Source organism: Mastigoproctus giganteus, chromosome 13, assembly GCF_048544385.1.
Source record: "Mastigoproctus giganteus isolate SK-2022 chromosome 13, ASM4854438v1, whole genome shotgun sequence".
Classification (NCBI taxonomy): domain Eukaryota; kingdom Metazoa; phylum Arthropoda; class Arachnida; order Uropygi; family Thelyphonidae; genus Mastigoproctus; species Mastigoproctus giganteus.
Window position 1 is genome coordinate 27,821,400 of NC_143587.1, and position 18,754 is coordinate 27,840,153.

Consider the following 18,754-nt stretch of genomic DNA (forward strand, 5'->3'; position numbering starts at 1 on the left):
CACCAAAATGCTTTCCTAGAGACGTAGCCACTTGTCCAGTTGCAAGACGATCTAAAATTTGAATTTTAAGTTCCAAAGAAATCGTTTTCCTTTTCATTTTGGTAATAGGCGAATTATTCGACATTATATAAGGGCTACCGAAAAATATCTCGGTAATAATTAATAAAAAAAGGTATGAAAAATTTGTAAACTTACAATTTATTGACTATTGGCAAAATTAATAAATTTATATGTGCACAAATTTCACTAAAGATTCTTTCACTTTGAAATAGAGCGAGCTTACTACTACATGTCTTCCGAAGGTACAATGCACGAATACCGTAGATGTGCACCAAATTCAATAAAAACGTTGACGATTCATAGATACCTAGACGTACACATTGGTAAGCAAAAGCAAGCGTTTCAAAACGCACACATTAGCTGTTATCCAATCTATTGGTGCGTGTAATATAGAAATGATACTAATATGCCACAAATAAAAAAAAAATTCTCCAATTTAGGCAAAAAAAAATTCTTCCAATTTAGCAAAAAAAAAATTCATAGAAATCGCGTTAAATTAAAATGACTCGTTTAAAAACATAATGAAATATTTATTTTGAATTCGTGTTAAATCAAATTCAAACAGAATTAGGTGTATACAACAATAATGGCGGATTTACAAGTTATCAGTTTAGAGAATTAAACCATTTAAAAGAAAGAATTTTTGCTCGATAGTTTAATCTATTACACTTATTGCGATCAAATAATGGCGTGTTTTCAGCTAACTAGATTATTTTATAAACCTTTTAGATAATATGAAGACTCTGTAATATATTTAAATTATTATTAGGATTTCCATAAAATGCTATATATAATTTGAACTCTTTCATCATATTTTATACGTTATTAAGGTTAATATCATACATAGTTTTAATTAAACCACAAGCCAAGTTAACTGTGTGCTTTCTCGATATTATTCGGGTTACTTCGAGCACGAAATTATGCAGCTCGAGATAATATAAGATGTTATGAAATTTCGACGCTATATTCCAAAAATATTTCCTACGTTAAAATTCAAATTTCATCTTTTTATTAATCCTACTTAGTTGACTAGCGTGCCTGTGCAAACAATGTGATAAACCCTGAGTTGATATTTTTATTTGCGTGGGACGGCTCCAAAAAATAGTACTGTATTCTTAATTGTAGGCTATCATGAAATAGTTTTTTAACATCGTGTATTTTATGCAAAGAGCTTCCTCTCGTGACCTGTAAAGAAAAGTAAAACAGTATTTTTCAGCAGCAGGACATCTTAGCTGTATGTATAGCCATTAGCTGATATGAAGCAGTGTAGGCAGTGCCATCTACCGGTCAGATACTGATTCTCGATTATAATCAGCATTTCCAAACTGCAGTACAGTACTTATTAATGCAATGTTAAGAGAAATTATTTCTCTAAAAATTAATAACAGTATTGATATTAATGCTATATTAAGAGAAATTATTTCTCTTAAATCGCGATATAAGAAACGATTCTGATTAAGTAAAAAACCACTCAGAACGAGCTTCCTCCCTACATCCCTTTTCATAAAGAGATGGAACGGTCTTCCATCTCTTCCATGACAAGTTTCACCACCAAAAAGTGGCAAACTAAGTCATTGTCACGCTCAGGATGAAACTCCACCACTCTTCGTCGTGGTTGAGTTCGCTGCGAGTTTACAAAACAGAAGTAAAAACTTTACCTTCACAACGAGTTGCCCTGGTATTGCACTACTTGTAAACAAATCGATCGCCAAAAGAATAAATTATTATTATTATTATTATTACTATTATTATTATTAGCCATATGGCGCAAGGAAGCCTGAGGCTTATCCTTCACCAGCCAAAAAAAAAAATTCTTCGATTACCCTGAGCGAGAGAGAGACAGAAAGTAGAAAGGGATCACCAAGAAAGAGAAGAAAGATGATATCCCTGGGTTTGCCAAGCACATACTCACCAGCTGTGAGCCCCTGGGGAAAGCATTAATCTTTATCTTTTGGAATAAGTTTGTTTAAAAAAAGGAAATTTAAAATGTTAAAAATTATAAATTAACCGACACAATAAAATTTGTCTTCACAGCGAGATGCCTTGGTATTGCACTGCTTTAAAACAAATCAATCAGCAAAAGGTTAATACCTTTTGGATTAGTTTGTTTTAAAAAAGGGATTTTAAAATTCAAATTTATGAATTAACTGATGCTATTTGATTTTCTTGAAATTAAATAAAGCTAGAACAGTCATCTTGCTCCTTCGTATTTTTTGTGGGTAGCAGAATTGAATCTAATGCAATGGGCTTAGTCCTCCCAGAAGAACAAACTTTGCCTTCACAAATTCCATTGGAAACTATTATCAGACAAAATGTATTTAAAAAAGATTAATCTTAAATTTATTTTAAAGATGAGACTATTATGATAGCCTGTTTCAGGACTTTCTGGTCCTTCGTTAGATATCAGGATAATAATTAGACAAAATACAAGGAACGTTTGCAATAAAACTTAAAAATGCTTGTGTTAACATCCGCAATAAATCTGTCCGAAGTCTCTCAGTAACAAAAATTTTTGGTGTGTGCTTTACTGTATGTTATATATTTTTATTTTTATTTTTATATTTCACGTAATTTTTAGAAATAACTATTTTCGACACCTTTTTCCAAAATTTATAAATACATGTAATTAACGGTTATGTAACTCTATGGTTTTTCACGGTTGACGTTTCAGCATTCTTACAGAATCCTATCTTCAAACTAAATGTAGTTCAGGCTCGGGGTCTCATATCTGGGAGCATGGGCATGGCAAACCCACGATCCTTTGCTGGATATCATCATTCTTCTCTTTCTTGATGATTTCAGAAGTAGAAACTTCTGACTCTCTCTCTCAAGATAACTCGAGATTTTTTTTTTTTTTTTTTTGGCTGGTGCAGCATAAGCCTCAGGCTTCCTTGCACCTTATGAATAGAGTGTGGAGTGTGTTTAGTGTCAAACGGCACCAGGGATTTCCCCCATCTCCACGTAGTATACATTGTGGGTGTAAAACAGAACACTGTCAAAGCCAGAGGTTTAAAGTGCATGGATTTTGTATATGTGTAGTGTCGAGTACCGTTGTTCCTCTGGTCATTTAGCTGCTGGGCCTCTAAAGGGTTCCAACGTTGTCCACACTCTGCCCCGTGGAGGCAGAGCAGGTACACTAGTATTGTAGTTATTTACTCTGGCAGGTCCTGCCACGTAATTTCCTGAGATTTCAGTGGCTAGGACCTAAAAAAAAAAAAAAAAAAAAAAAAAAAAAAACGCTATAGACAGGGGTCAGTCAAAAAAGGATTACTGATTATGCAACTGATGTTATTATTAAGTTTTTGGGTGTAGGGCTCAGGCAATTTAGAGATGGTTCAGACGCTGGTTATAAGTAAGGGAAGGGGAAGGGAGACTGGGGGAAAGACAGACATAAGGGGTCCATAGAGAAGATGAACCCCAAATCAGTGAGCACGCTCATGCCCCACCAGAGGGAAAAGAGGGATTGCAAGGGGGCAGGCGACCAGGGGTAACCTCCCCCCTGCCTGGGTGGTGGAGGAAAGGAACCACGCAAGGGAGCGTGGCAAGGAAAGCTTAATGGCAGCAGTTTCAGCGCTTCTGTCCATTTGGTCACTGCATAATACAGTATCATAGTGTGTGAAGAGTCTAAATCAAGAAGATCCAAAGCAGTGTTGTCATCCATGGGACAGAGGTCACATGCCATTAGTGGTGGTAGTCGTTGAGAGTCCAGCTTGAATTTCGGTAAGACGAGTTGATCAGGTGTATATTCATTCCAGCAGTAGGGATCTTCTTCTTGTGAAGAGCTCCTGGCAATATTGCGAGAAGGCCTTGTACCCTCTATCGCTGTCCAACAAGTAATGCTCCTGGAATTTTGGATTGAAGTTAATTCTAGTAATCAGAATACAGCGAAGGTCCTCATACAAAGGGCAGTCATACATTAAGTGAGTCCAACTCTCCATCGCTGTCCAACAAGTAATGCTCCTGGAATTTTGGATTGAAGTTAATTCTACTAATCAGAATACAGCGAAGGTCCTCATACAAAGGGCAGTCATACATTAAGTGAGTCCAACTCTCCAGCTCTCCGCAGTGGCAGAGGGGATCATCAATAATTCCAAGACTTGAGAGTTTGGCTCTGATGGATCCGTGACCTGTTAACAAGAAAGTTGCATATAGGTCGGGGGAGAAACATGAAGGAGACTTGGGATATACCTTGTTGATATGTGGAATAAATGTCTTAGTGATATCTTTTTTAGTAGAATTAGCCCATTTATCTTGCCATGACTGTTGTAAATGGAGGCTAAGGCGCTTCTTTTCAGCATTCAAGTTGTTAGTGGGATCAATGGTGTAAAGTAAAGTGTAAAGTGTGTTTTGGGTCAAACGGCAGCAGTTGTTTTCCCCATCTCCGCGTAGTTTACATTGTCGTGTGATACAGTACGCTGTAAAGGCCAGAGATTTAAAAGTGTATGGATATTGTAGATGAGTAGTGTTGTGTACCGTTGTTCTTCTGGCCATTTAGCCGACAGGCCTCTGCTGAGGCCAGACGTTGCCCACACTTTGCTCCGTGGAGGCAGACCAGGTACACCAATATTTTAAATAAGTATTCTGGCAGGTCCTGCCACCTAGTTTCCTGAGATTTCAGTGGCTAGGACCTAAAAAAAAAAAAAAATAAATAAAATAAAAAAAATAAATAAATAAAAATAAATAAATAAAAAAAAAAATTTGAGAGGTTAGCGCGTGGTGGTTGTACTAGAATTGTGAGGCCGAAAATTGTGGGCGAATCAAATTTGGCTGTAATTAAGTTTGGATGTGTGTGGCTTTCGCTTGCGTGCAGGTAGAGTGGGAGGGAGACTGAAGGCTGGGGGGGGCGACAGACAGAAGAATGGAGTCGATAGGGAGGGTGACTCCAAGATTTGGTGGGGCATGCCCATGCCCCACCAGAAGGGAAAGTGTGGGTGGTAAGGAGGGAAGGAGATAGAGGGACCATCACCTCCCCCCCGGCCAGGGAAAGGGAAGAAAAGTGGACCAGGCAAGGGCGCCAGGTCAGATCGCCAATAAGGCTAGTGTGCAGAGAGGCTCTGCAGTTTCTTCAGTCGGTGGAATGTCATTTTTGGGACATTGTCCCATCCGAGGTTTACAAAGTCCAATTTATTTCGTAGCCATTCATTGGTTAAGATCCCATCCGAGGTTATTTAGTCCAGTCAGCTTGGATGTGCATTTGCGATTTCATTTTGTTTCTTCTGTTATGAAGTCGGATCCTCGGGGTTTGATTTGTTCTGGTGGTCCTTAGTGGTGTCGAATTGTTTTTCAGATTATGGGCAGCTTTGATGGGTACTTGCATTCTCTTCATTGCAGTGGTTGGGGCTGGGGGAAGGTCCGTCTTCTGCTGAAGAGGCCCTGAGCGAATTTTGTTGGCGCTTTGTAGCTGTCTTCTTCTTCTAGGATGAGGTGTTCCTGGTTTTGCAGTGTGAATCGAATTTCAGTGATGAGCCGGCAGCGTAGATCTTGATACAGGTGACAGTGATACATGAGGTGTTCCCATGTTTCTGTTTGGCCACAGTGGCAGAGAGGAGTGTCACTGAGTCGGAAGCCTGACAACTTGTGTCTGAATGCACCGTGTCCGGTGAGTAGGTATGTGGCGAGGAGTCCTGGAGACAGCCAGTGGGGATATTTTGGATATACCGTCTGAATTGTCGGCACGAATTTCCGAGTGATTTCACCTTTGATTGAATTTTCCCAGCGGGTTTGCCAGGTCTGTTGGAGATGCAGTGTAAGTCGCTTCTTTTCCATTTTAGGGTCATTGGCTAAGTCAATCGTGTAGTTCAGGCAGGTGGACGTTTTTCCGTTGCTGAGGTGGTGTAGGATTCCGCGACGAACGATCTCCAGGTCCAGGGGGAGGGCACCCATAAGGACCTGCAGCGCGTGAGTACTCACCGTCCTGCAGGCCCTGGAGATCGTTAGCAGGGTATACCTTTGTATCGTCTCGAGTTTTCTCCTGTTGACCGCGGTGGTCGCTTTGTGGTACCAGACTCCGGAGGCATATGAAATGGCTGGCAGGAATACTGTCGTATAGAAGAGGGCGAGCGTCCTTTTCCTCAAGCCCCAGTCCTTACGGGTGACTCTTGCAAAGAGTGCAGAATAGTTTCTGATTTTATTCCTGATGTATGTCAGATGTGGTGTGAAGGATAGATTCCTATCGAGCATGACTCCCAAATGTTTTAATTCCGTTGCGAGTTTGACGGTTTTCCCCTGGACTTTGATTTGGGGAAGCCTCCTAATATCTAGGTTCCCCCTGAGTAGGACTGAACATGTCTTGGTTGGAGAAATTGTGAGTTTGTTGTTGTCAGCCCAGTCTTGCAGGATAGTGACTGCTCTATTTGCGGAGTTCTCTAATTGTGCTCTGCAGTCCTCAGCAAGCATCAGAATAAGATCGTCTGCATAAGCCTGGGATGTGACGTTTCCAAGGTTGAGATTTAGGAAGCCGTCTAGGACGACATTCCAAAGAAGAGGGCTCAGAACGGAACCCTGTGGGCATCCTCTGTGTATCAACCGTGATACGGAGCAATACGGAGTACTGACTGTGACTGATCTGTCTGAGAGGTATGTACTGATGCATTTGTATAGATTTGCTGGCAGGTTAGCTTCCCGGAGCCTGCCGAGGACAGTTGGCCACCAGAGAGTGCCAAACGCCCTAGCGAAATCTATTGCGATGACGAGGAAGTACTTTCGGTTGGTTGTGGTTGCGGCGTTAACAATATTTTCCAATGCATCTACGGTGGAGTGTCCTTTTATGAACCCGAACTGATTTCGGGATTGAAGGCCTGCGTTTGAGTAGTGAGTTTCTATCCGATTTCGTAGAAGGTGTTCCATCAGTTTGCTCAGTACAGACAGTAAGGCTATGGGTCTGTAGGACCCTGGCAGATCCTGCTGCTTTGTTGGAGTTTTGAGGATGAGCCGAAGCGTTGCCGTTTTCCAGGTGTGTGGGAAATAGCCTTCTTTTAGGCACTGGTTAAATAAATTTAGTATTTTTTCTGGGATAGTCTCAACTGCCTTTTTTACGATTTCTGGCTCTAATAAGTCTGCACCTGGTGATTTCCTGTTTCTTAGTTTGGCGGCTGCAATGTCCAGTTCGATCCTAGTAAAGGGCTCCTCCTCTTCGATTGTTGTGTAGGTACTATTTCTTAGGCAGAGCGATGTTTGTTCTGGGGTGGTTGGATCCAGGTGTTTCTGGAACATGGCATCTAGGATATTATTGATGGATTCCTGCCACGTTTTGGTGTACTCCCCTTGTGGCTTCTTGGTTGTGGGGATGACTTCGCCTCTGGGGAGTTTATTTTTGGTCACTCTGTAGCCCACTCCCCAGGGGTTGTCGTTTCCAACTGTGGATACTAGGTGCTCCCAGGAGCGTTGTTTTCGTTCACGGATCTTTGCTGTATATTGATTCCTGGCCGTTCGGTACTGTTGTCGTAGTGCTTCCACCTCTACTGCAGGCCAGCTACGCCTGGCACGTTGAAAATTTTTTCGGCAGGTGTTTACCACACGTCTGAGTTGTTGTACTTCTGGGGACCACCAGGGAACAGCTCCCGGAGTAGGTTTTTTCCGCTTTATGGAATTGTTTGCTGCATATGTGATAAGCTTGACAATTTTAGCTTGGTGTCTATCTGTGTCTAGTCCTTCTGTGTCAAGTGCTTGAGCAGCTGTACGTAATGACTCCTGGAAGAGAGGCCAGTCTGCCTTCTCAACAGCATATCTGTGTTGCATTTGTCTATGTACCATTTGTCTATTTAGTTTCCGGTTTAGTTGAAAGGTAATTGTTCGGTGATCAGATAAGGTCCAGTCTTCTCTGACAGTCCAGAATGCAATGTGGTCCGCTAGAGATCTGGTTGGCAAAGTAACATCAATCGTGGCCTCCCACATCGTGTTTGAAAATGTTGGTAGGTTGTTTGGTTTGTTAAGGATGATTATATAGCAACTGTTTGCCAGATACTCCTCCAGATGTTGTCCATTTACCGCGCCACGTCGCTCCGGGGTTTCACTAAACCACGCCGGCGAACGGCAGTTTGCATCAGCGCCCACTACGATTTTAGCGTTCGGGAATTCCTCCAGAACATTTTGCAGGTAAGTTATAGCTGGGAGGATATCTTCTCCTGGCCGACAGTAAAGCGATACTGAATAAAATTCGCTCAGTGCAGTGATGACGTGGGCACATGCAGCCCATGAGAGACAGTAATTTGTGATTTTGGTGACTGTGTAGTCTGGATTTCTGATTAGAATGGCGGCCCATGGCGTTTCATCATCAGTTTGCACGATTTTATACTTCAGGGGATATCCCTTGACCCTCTTACTGTGCGTATATGGTTCCTGGATGAGCAAGATATCCAGGTTTTGCTCGTTTGCTGTCCTGGTCAGCTGCGCGGCAACTGCCTTGGACCTCTGGGCCTTTAATTGTGCAAATAGTACCCTGTTGTTATTATATGGTCTAAGATGTGTACCCATAATCGAGTCTCAATTGGTATGTACTCCTTGCTTTTTTGGTATATAGGGCACTTATTGTCCCTGATAGAGTGATCCGCCTGCAGCTTTTGTGACTTGCAGTTTGCACACATAGGTGGTTTGTCCTTTTTTGGGCATGATTTAAATTCGTGGCCTCGTTCAGCGCAATGGCCACATGTTGGCTGGGTTTTGGCACAGGTATGTGTTGTGTGCCCAAAGCGGCCACATCTAAATCATTTGGGTACAGACACATGCTCCCTGTAGCGGTGGCTGCCCCAGTTTATAAATACTCTGTTTTGCTGGCTGATGGTTTTCCACGCAGCTGGCGATAGTTCCACGACCCAATTTGTGACCATGCCTGATCTGGATCTCGTTTGATGTTTTGGTGTTATTAGGCTTGTGGGTTCCATGTCTGGGTGATCTCGCTGGGGGTTTCTTGTATAGAGTTCATCCTGCAACATTTCTGGGGTCAGATCCTCGTCGGTGTCGTAGATTACAATACTCGGTCCTCTTCTTTTTGGTGGCGCTGCTTCCAGGCCAAGGGTTTGAATCTTTGGATTTGTAATTATCTTTTTAGCATCCTCTGCTGTCTGTGTCTCAATTATCACACCTATGTTAAGCGTTTTGCGGACTGACTTTATTTTAGTCGTTTTTAGATCGCCTGCGAGGTTTGTAATGACAGTGTTTTTTACCTCTTCGCTTGTGGGATGTTCCTCTGTGGAGGTTTGTCGGAGGATGACCAAATGTGGTGTTGGCAGGAGAGTCTTTCGTTTGGGTATGTTTTCTGCGGTTAACACTTGCGGTTCTTGTGTTTTGATCCTCAGCACGTCGGAGTAGGACGGGGCGCGCTGTGGCATTTCTTTCGCCCTTCCTTCCTGATAGACTTCCAGTTTGGCGTTTGCGATTTCATACTTTGATTGAGTGTCAAGAAGTATGGTCTCTAGTTTGCTCCATATGGTGACTATGTCGGCCCGAAGCACTGTTGTTATTCTATTTGTTTGTTCTTTAAAGAGTGTTTCGAGTGCCGTTCGGAGCACAAGTATTTGTTGGAGAACAGGGCCCTCAGGGATGTTAGGGTCCAGGACATGTTTGTCCTGTTTTTTACTATCACCTGCCAGGTCTATCTGTGGTATTGCAGGATCTTGTTGCTCTTTTTGCTCTGTCTGGCTACGCGTCTCCCTCTTGTTCTTGCGTTTTAGTGCTGGGGTGTTCCTCACCTTGTCTGGGCTTTCCTGCAAGTCCACGCTGGCTGGGTCGATTCCCGGTCCCATTTGGGCATCTGCAGGTGTTTTTTCCATTTTTCCTTCTATAGTTCTCGGGTTTTACGGATAATCGGAAAAACTTCGGATTAGCGGGTACTGGGTCAGCAGCTAGAAAGGACTGCCAAGTCGATGATGAATGGAAGTTGCCACAAGTCCGTAGCTATAATTGTAGCTGAGTTACAGCTGGCAGCAGATTTGGGCTATCCCCCACTGATACAGATGTGGGGGGGGGGAACAGTCAAATTAAGAGATGTTCCCAGAACGGAGCAGATTGCTGTGGGGGTATTTCAGGGAGCTGGAGGCGTTAGCGACACTTATATTTGCATAACTTAAATACTTTACAATTTGAAGACAAAAACCATGTAGAGTCTATGGCGGGGGGGGAAGCACTAAATACATGATTTTAAGTTCATTTTACAAAATTGAGGGTACAGTTTGTTGGAACAGTCTTCCAGCTCGGGTTTACACTGGTGGGGCACCCTTCCCAGTCAATTGCAGCGTACTAGCGTGGCCACCGCGTTATATCGGCGCCTTTCTATAGCCTTGCTGCCAGCCACATGGTGACCAGTGCAGTCTGGCAAACAAAGGATATAGATACTAACGCTAGTAATCTGCTAAATTCCCAATAGAATGTTCAAAATTTCTTAAAGGGGGATCCTCTAAACAGCATCTTTGAAGGAGACCACAATTTAAAACATAAACTATGGTTTAACCACATATTTAAACAGAACTTTTACGGAGCGTTGCGACAGACGTCCACGCTGGTTCGGCGGCCATATTTCTTCAATGTACGGTGCAACAACGTGGTCAAGCTGAAATTTATGAACGTCCGTAATTTAGCTTTGCCTTAGACGTTTGTCACAAAGATAACATCAGTCAACTCGCCAACCCAATAGAAAACCAGTAGACTTGATATTTTAACAGAAATATCCAAATACACGACTAAATTTTAACATTTTGAAGAGCACTGAAAAAACGTGCGTCTGGCCAGTACTTGGTCAGCGCCACCTCCGTCAGGGTTCAATGGTGTAGTCCAAGAACGTCACCGCTGTCCCTTTTGAGAGTTGGTAGAGAAGCCCGCAACGTATCACCTCCAGGTCCAAAAGGAAGGGCGCCTGCCAACACATGAAGGGCATGGGTACTGACAGTACGGCAGGCCCTGGTAATGGTAAGGAGGATAAATCTTTGAATAGTTTCAAGCTTCCTTCTGTTTATTACTATTTTTGCTCTCGGATACCATATCCCTGCAGCGTATGTAATCGGCGGGTAGAAATAATGCTTTGTAGAACAGCGAGAGAGTGCGGCGGTTGGGGCCCCAATCCCGTCGCGAAACTCTGGCGACCATGGCAGTGTAGTTCCTTAATTTTGTCTGCAAGTGTTTCAAATGTGGGAGGAATGTAAGTCCTGAGTACAGGATTATTCCTAGATATTTCAATTCCTTAGTGAAACGTATTTTGGTCTCGTTTATCTTAATTTGTGGACGTCTTCTGAGGGACCCTTTCTGTAAAATGGAATTAGTCTTCATTAAAGAGATTTGAATATTATGATCCCTTGCCCAGTTTTGAAATTTCAAGAGAGCCTGGTTCGCAGAATTTTCTAGCTGCGCTCTGCTCTCTGCAGACAAGGCCAGGACCAGATCATCTGCATAGGCCTGAGAGATAACTTCATTAAGGTTAGTGTTGAGGAAGTCATCAAGTACAACATTCCAAAGGAGAGGCCCCAGTACCGAGCCTTGGGGACACGCCCCTCCCCCTGTAAACCTGGCGTTCGACTCTGCAATATGGTGCATTGACATTTATTTATCTGGCTGTGAGGTAGCTTCTTATGGTGTTATAAAGGTTTCCGGGAAGACAGGCACGTCTTAGTCGGCTGAGGACGCTCGGCCACCAGAGTGAGTCGAACGCTCCAGCAAAGTCTATGACAATAATCAGGAAATATTTTCTATTGGAGTTTGTGGCAGTTGTAAGGATATTCTGGAGTGCATCAACTGTTGAGCATCCTTGTTTGAAACCATACTGGCTTGTAGAGGATAAATTTGCTGCATTATAATGTACTGTGATACTACTGTGTAGTAGGTAGTCAAAAAGCTTGCTTAGCACAGATAACAGGACAATCGGTCTATAAGAGGATGGGATTTCTGGAGGCTTGGTTGGGTTTTTCAGAATCAGGCGCATGTTAGCTATCTTCCAATCAGATTGGAAGATTCCTGTATGCAGGCAGTGATTCAACAGGTCGAGGATGAGGTATGGGGAAAGCTCCACAATCTCCCTTATAATCTCTGGTTCGAGTAGGTCTGGTCCTGGACATTTATTATTGCGGAGTCTATGAGTTGCAGTGTGCAGCTCCTCAGTAGTGAAGGGCGGCACTTGAAGTTCTGGAATGTATATACTGTTGTCCTGGCAGAGTTGTTGATTTGTACCAGGATCCATTGCTGGTTGGATAATTGTATCTAATATGTTATCGATGGATCTGTCCCATGAGGTTGTTATGTTACCTTGAGGGGTTATTGTTGCTGTCATTACCTCCCTTCTTGGGAGTTTGTTGGTTGTGATTTTATAGACTACACCCCAGGGATCGGTGTTTCCAGTTGTAAAAAAAAATTGTTCCCATGATGTTTGCTTTCGTTTCCTGATAGTAGCCGTGTATATATTTCTGATCTCTCTGTATTGCTGGCGGAGAGCCTCTATTTCTGCAGCTGGCCAGGACCTTCGCGTTCGTTGGAAGGCTCTTCTTCTGAAGTTAACCTGCCGCCGGAGTTCTGGGCACCACCAAGGAATGGGTTTCTTCCTAGGAATGGCGCAGTTGCTAGCTTCTTTAATTATATTTGTGACTTTTCTCTGGTAGGCATCAGGATCAGTGGGATGGTAATTATTAACTTGAAGCTGCTTGGCTAAGGAGCGTAGTTTCTCCGCGAAAATGTTCTATTTTGCTCTGGAGATGGCATACCTTTGAAGGGTACATCATGAGTTGGGATTCATTTGAAGAATCTCGTTATCTTGTATGTTATGGCCCTGGGGTCTGAGGAGGTCCAGGAATCCTGGACAGGCCAACCCACGACGAAGTTTGATATATTTCTCGTAGCCAGAGTGATAACAAGGTTGTTCGGCCTGTTTAGAACAGTAAGCTGTGAATTTGCCAGAAGATATTCACGTTTTTGGCTGTTCCTACAGTAATGCCTATCAGCAGTAGTGCTGAAGCAGACAAGCGACCTGCAGTTGACGTCAGCACCGATAATAATCTTCTCATTTGGGAGAGTTGTGAGGACGATCTCCAGATACCTCGTGAATGGAAGAATATCAACCCCCGGCCTGCAATATAATGAGACAAAATAAAAATTTCCCAGGGAGCTAATGATGTGGGCACATGCCGCCCAGGCTGTACATAAATGGGGGATTTTGGTGACAGTTATGTCAGGATTCCTAGTTGCTATTGCAGCCCAGAAATTTTATAGGTGAGGGGGGTACCCCTGACCTTATTTACATAGGAATATGGTTCCTGTAAGATCAGAATATCAAAGTTGTCTTCATCTGCTTTTATTCTTAGTTGTTCAGTAACTGCTTTTGCCCGTTGTGCATTTATTTGGAGTATCTTCAGGACGCTGGTGTTGTATGGGTTAAGACGTTGGACCATAATCAGTCTTTGATTGGTGTAACTCTTCGCCTTTAAATATATCGGACATTTGTTGTCACGGATAGAGTGTTCGTGAGGCATCTTCTCTCCCTTGCAATTTGCACAGACGGGCAGTTTTTCTTTATTAGGGCACGTATTATTCTCGTGGCCCTTTTGAGCACAATGGCCACAGGTAGCAGCAGCCTGGGTGCAGGTGTGAGTGGTGTGCCCAAATCTGCAGCATTTAAACCATTTGGGTACAGCCACCCGCTCCCTGAGGCGCGTGGCTGCCCCACTTTATGAAAACTCTGTCTTGATGAATGATTGTTTGCCAAGCAATAGGGGCAATTTCAAAAATCCAGTTTACACTGTTTACATTTCTAGACTTTGTTTGATACTTTGGGGTAATAATTTCCTCCGGGTTGACGTCTGGGAGTGTTCTCCGAATATCTCTTCCGAATAGCTCGTCCCGCACCTGGGTAGGGGTGAGATCTTTGTCAACATCAAAGACAATAATGGAGGGTCCTCTTTTCTTTGGTGGCGCAGCTATGAGCCCAAGCATTGGTATCTTCGTATTGTTCATAATATCAGCAGCTTCTTGGCCAGATTCAGTTTCTATGATTACCTCCACATTTCGAGTCTTTCTAATAGACTTGATCCTAGTGTTTTGGAAGACTGTGGTCAATTCTGTAATTACTGTCTGTTTTAGTTCCTCACTAGTTTTTTGTAGATTCTGGGTTTGGGCCTGAGAACAACCAAGTGTGGTTCCTTTATGAGAATCTTCTTTCTTGTCATTGGTGCCTTATTTAAGTTATTTGAACTGGGTTTTAAATTCTTCAGCGCATCAGCATAAGAGCAGGAGCGCTGCTGGTTTTTAGATTTCCGCTCTACTTGGTAAGCCTCTAATTTGGCCTGAGCCTTCTCGTTTTCAATGTGGGAATTTAGTAAAATGATTTCCAGATTTGAATTATTTCTCCTCTGAGAGAAGTGGTAATTTGATTATCCGATTTGGCCATTAGTGTTTCTATCTCTGACCTGAGGGCCAAAATTTGATCCATTATGGATCAATCGGGGAGGGTGGACATATCAGGTAAATTGGCCTCTATTGATTGGGTTGTCTCTGGTTGTGGTGGTTCATTATAGCCCTTAGTATTATTCTTAAGGACATTAGAATATGTAGCGTCTGTATCAATGCGCGCTCGAAAGGTAGGTTTGCAGGGCTGATTAGTTTCTTCTACTTGTTGGATAGAGTCATTCTCGTGCTGTTCGAGTATTTTTTCCTTGGATATTTGAGAAACAGGTCTGTTCTGTTTTTTCCTTGCCATAGTACATTTAATGTGTGTTTGGGGGAAAAGCAGTGATTCTTAAGTTCTTCATCCGAAGGTCCCAGTTCAGCGGCCTTCAACAGCACGACTACGGGGTTGCACAATTTGTTCTTCTCCTCAGACATATTGCCTATCTGTTTCAATATGTCCAACGAAAAAAAAAAAAATTTAAGCAGCAAGTCCGCTGTGTATCCTCCAATCAATCTGATTTGCTCTAGTAGCAGCACTCAATTTATTTCCGAACACGAGTCACCGCAGTAATAACACTAACCGATGCAATATGGCGGCCATAAGTGTCTTTGTTCTTTCATATTTCCATTACTCGAGTTCATTCGCGGAAGTAAGCAAAGTATCTTATAGTACAGGTAGAATGCAAATTACACAGGGAGGATCCCCTCCCCATAAGGTATGTTCGTGTCAGACGGCACCTGGGATTTCTCCCATCTCCGCGTGTTTCACTGTATCGAGGACAGTTCACTGTCAAGCCAGAGATTGGAAAGTGTGTGGGCCGTGTCTGTGCAGTGTGATTTGTTGTGCCCATTGTTTATCCGGCTCATTGCCCGCCAGGCCCCTACGTTGCCCATACCCTGCCACGTGGAGGCTAGCCGGGTGTATCCAGTATCACAACAAATTGCTCTGGCAGGTCCAGCCACCTAGTTTCCTGGGATTTTAGTGGCTAGGTCCTATTTAAAAAAAAAAAAAAATTGCGTTTGACTTTAATGCTTAATGGGGTTGCTGTTAGGTAATCGCTTAATGGGGTTGCTGTTAGGTAATCGCTGGTTAGGGTTGACTCCATCACAGGGTAGTAAACATAACAAATAATAAACATAAGTTGCAGCACATTTAAAATCCGACAATCTAAGGACGCACCATATGAATAATAATAATAAAATAATATAATAATATGGAGTCGCAGACTACATGAATTCTCAGAATCATCTTAAAAAAAAAAAACAATAGGGCCGTATGCTACCCTTCTTTGAAGACTGGCGCCATCTTTTGGATAATTTAAAAATTAATAATTAATTACGAAATATAGTACTGTATTTATATTATTAATTAACATTTATTAATTTTAAATATATATATATTAATAAATATTTGTATAATACTTCACCCCCCCCCCTAAAAGTTTCATAAAAAGACTGTCACACATGAACTGTTCTGATAGCAAACACAATTGATAAGTTAAATAAATTTAAGGAGGAACTGGACAGGCGGGAATTGTGTGATTTTTTTTTTTTTTTTTTTGGCTGGTGCTGCATAAGATCATACACTTGCGTCACATGTTACTACTACTACTACACTGACACACTCTTCCCTCCATCTCCTCTTTTTTTATATCACTTGTTTCAAAACGGACCGAGTGGGTAAAGTGCCTAACTATCAACCCAAAGTTCGCGGGTTCGAATCCCTCCTCGCTTTAAAGTACTAGAAAAACTTCGGGAGTTGCATTATGGGCACAGAATCCCTTCGGCCAATAACCACAACGGAAAAACATTTTTTATGAATTTTGCCATTTGTATATCAACTAGTGGGCCCTGGATAAATTAATGGAATTTTTAAACCATTAATATGAGCAATTTTTACTGGATAGTTTAATGTATTAACCTTATTCCGATCAAATAATAGTGTATTTTATGCCGCTAGATTATTTTATAAGCCTTAGACTATTTGAAGATTCTCTGATATATTTAAATTATTATTAAGTTTTCCAATAAATGCTATATAACATTTGAGCGATTTCATCATATCTTCTAAGTTATTAAGGTTATTATAATCATATATAGTTTTTACCAAACCACAAGCCAAGTTACCTGTGTGTTTTCTCGATATTATTCGAGTTATTTCGAGCACGAAATTATGCAGCTTGAGATAATATAGGATGTTATGAAATTTCGACGCTATATTCCAAAAATATTTCCTACGTTAAAATTCAAATTTCATATTTTTATTAACCCTACTTCGTTGACTAGCGTGCCTGCGCAAACAATGTGATAACCCCTGAGTTGATATTGTTATTTGCGTGGGACGGCTCAAAAAATAGTACTGTATTCTTAATTGTAGGCTATCATGAAATAGTTTTTTTAACATCGTGTATTTTATGCAAAGAGCTTCCTCTCGTGACCTGTAAAGAAAAGTAAAACAGTATTTTTCAGTCGCAGGACGTCTTAGCTGTATGTATAGCCATTACCTGATATGAAGCAGTGTAGGCAGTCCCATAATGAGGATTTCCAAACTCCAGTTCTTATTAATGCATTGTTAGGAGAAATTATTTCTCTAAAAATTAATAACAGTATTGATATTAATGCTATATTAAGAGAAATTATTTCTCTTAAATCGCGATATAAGAAACGAATGTGCTTATATTCTGAATAAGTAAAAAACCACTCAGAACGAGCTTCCTCCCTACATCCCTTTTCATAAAGAGATGGAACGGTCTTCGAATATCTTCCATGACAAGTTTCACCACCAAAAAGTGGCAAACTAAGTCATTGTCACGCTCAGGATGAAACTCCACCACTCTTCGTCGTCGTTGAGTTCGCTGCGAGTTTAAAAAACAGAAGTACAAACTTTACCTTCACAACGAGTTGCCCTGGTATTACACTTCACGTAAACAAATCAATGGCCAAAAGAATAAATTATTATTATTATTATTATTATTAGTAGTAGTATTGTGCAAGGAAGCCTGAGGCTTATGCTTCACCAGCCAAAAAAAAAAAAAAAAAAAAAAAAAAATCTTCTATTACCCTGAGCGAGAGAGAGAGACAGAAAGTAAAAAGGAATCACCAAGAAATCACCTTTTAAGGGCACAAAAGGTGATACACGTTGGCACTAATGATATCAAGAGTAGGAGACCGGCAGAATTGCTTAACAAATACAGGTCACTGTTGAAAAAAAGCCGAGAAATAGGGTCGAATTTGAAAGTGTCTGCAATTCTGCCCAGACACAATAGGAGGGAGTATATGATGAGAGCCTTGTCGATCAATTCGGCCCTGGAAAGATTGTGCAAGGCTCAAGGGGTAGAATTTTTTTCAGCCTGGACTGTACTTGTTAACAGGAGAGATTGCTTCTACAGGGATGGGATACACTTAAATAGAAGGGGTGCAAGAATATTTGCTGATGCTATCGAGGCAGTGTTAGGTGGGTCGGAAAACTGCTAGCTTGGGGGGAGACAAAGAAGAATAGATTAACAGTAGCCACTGCCAGAGGTGAAAGAGATTCTTGCACTGCTTCTATTGGAATGAGCAGAAGCCTGAAAAAGAAGATGCAGGATATTTCAGACACTGCTGGGAGTCATTGCGGTACAAGTAAACACATGGGTTGTGTTAGGGTAGCTAAGAATAGAAATAGGTGCATGTATACTTGCGTGTACATCAATGCTAGGAGTTTAGTAAATAAATTTGATGAATTTGAGGTATTGCTCAAAACATCAAAGGCAGATATTGTTGGGATATCAGAGACGTGGTGTCACACAGATATAAGGGATACAGAACTGGAATTTGGGGAGTACGACGTCTACAGAACGGATAGATTGGATAAGAAGGGAGGAGGGGTTATGCTATTAGTTAAGAAATACATAAAATCTAAGGAAGTGAATCCAGTCGACACATCGCTGGACAGTGCAGTGTCGAGTCAGTTTGGTGTGACATAAGCATTGGGAGATCAAAATTGAGAGTAGGAGTGTGCTATAGGCCTAATGACTCTGATGAGTATAATAAGGAACTGTACAGGGAAATAGAGTGGGCCAGTAAATCAGAGAGTCTTATAATGGGGGATTTTAATTTCCCAGATATTGACTGGAATTTGGGGGCTGGTCACTCACACACTAGCAAGGCTTTTGTGGATTTATTGGATGATTGTTTTCTACATCAGCATGTTCGGGAGGCAACTAGAGGGAGGAATACTCTTGATTTGATTATCAGCAGTGATTCTTCATGCATTAAGAATCTGCAGAAAAATGAACCACTAGGTGGCAGTGATCACAGTGTGCTGAAGTGGGATTTACTGAAAGAGGTAACTACCATT

The 18,754-nt window shown here is 41.8% G+C and overlaps 2 pseudogenes; both read right to left on the bottom strand.

Annotated features, from left to right (window-relative positions):
• Nucleotides 1-1,526: 1,526 nt before the first annotated feature.
• On the bottom strand, nucleotides 1,527-1,720 carry LOC150075888 (small nucleolar RNA U3; annotated as a pseudogene).
• Nucleotides 1,721-17,111: 15,391 nt separating this feature from the next.
• On the bottom strand, nucleotides 17,112-17,308 carry LOC150075889 (small nucleolar RNA U3; annotated as a pseudogene).
• Between the last annotated feature and the right edge of the window lie 1,446 nt (nucleotides 17,309-18,754).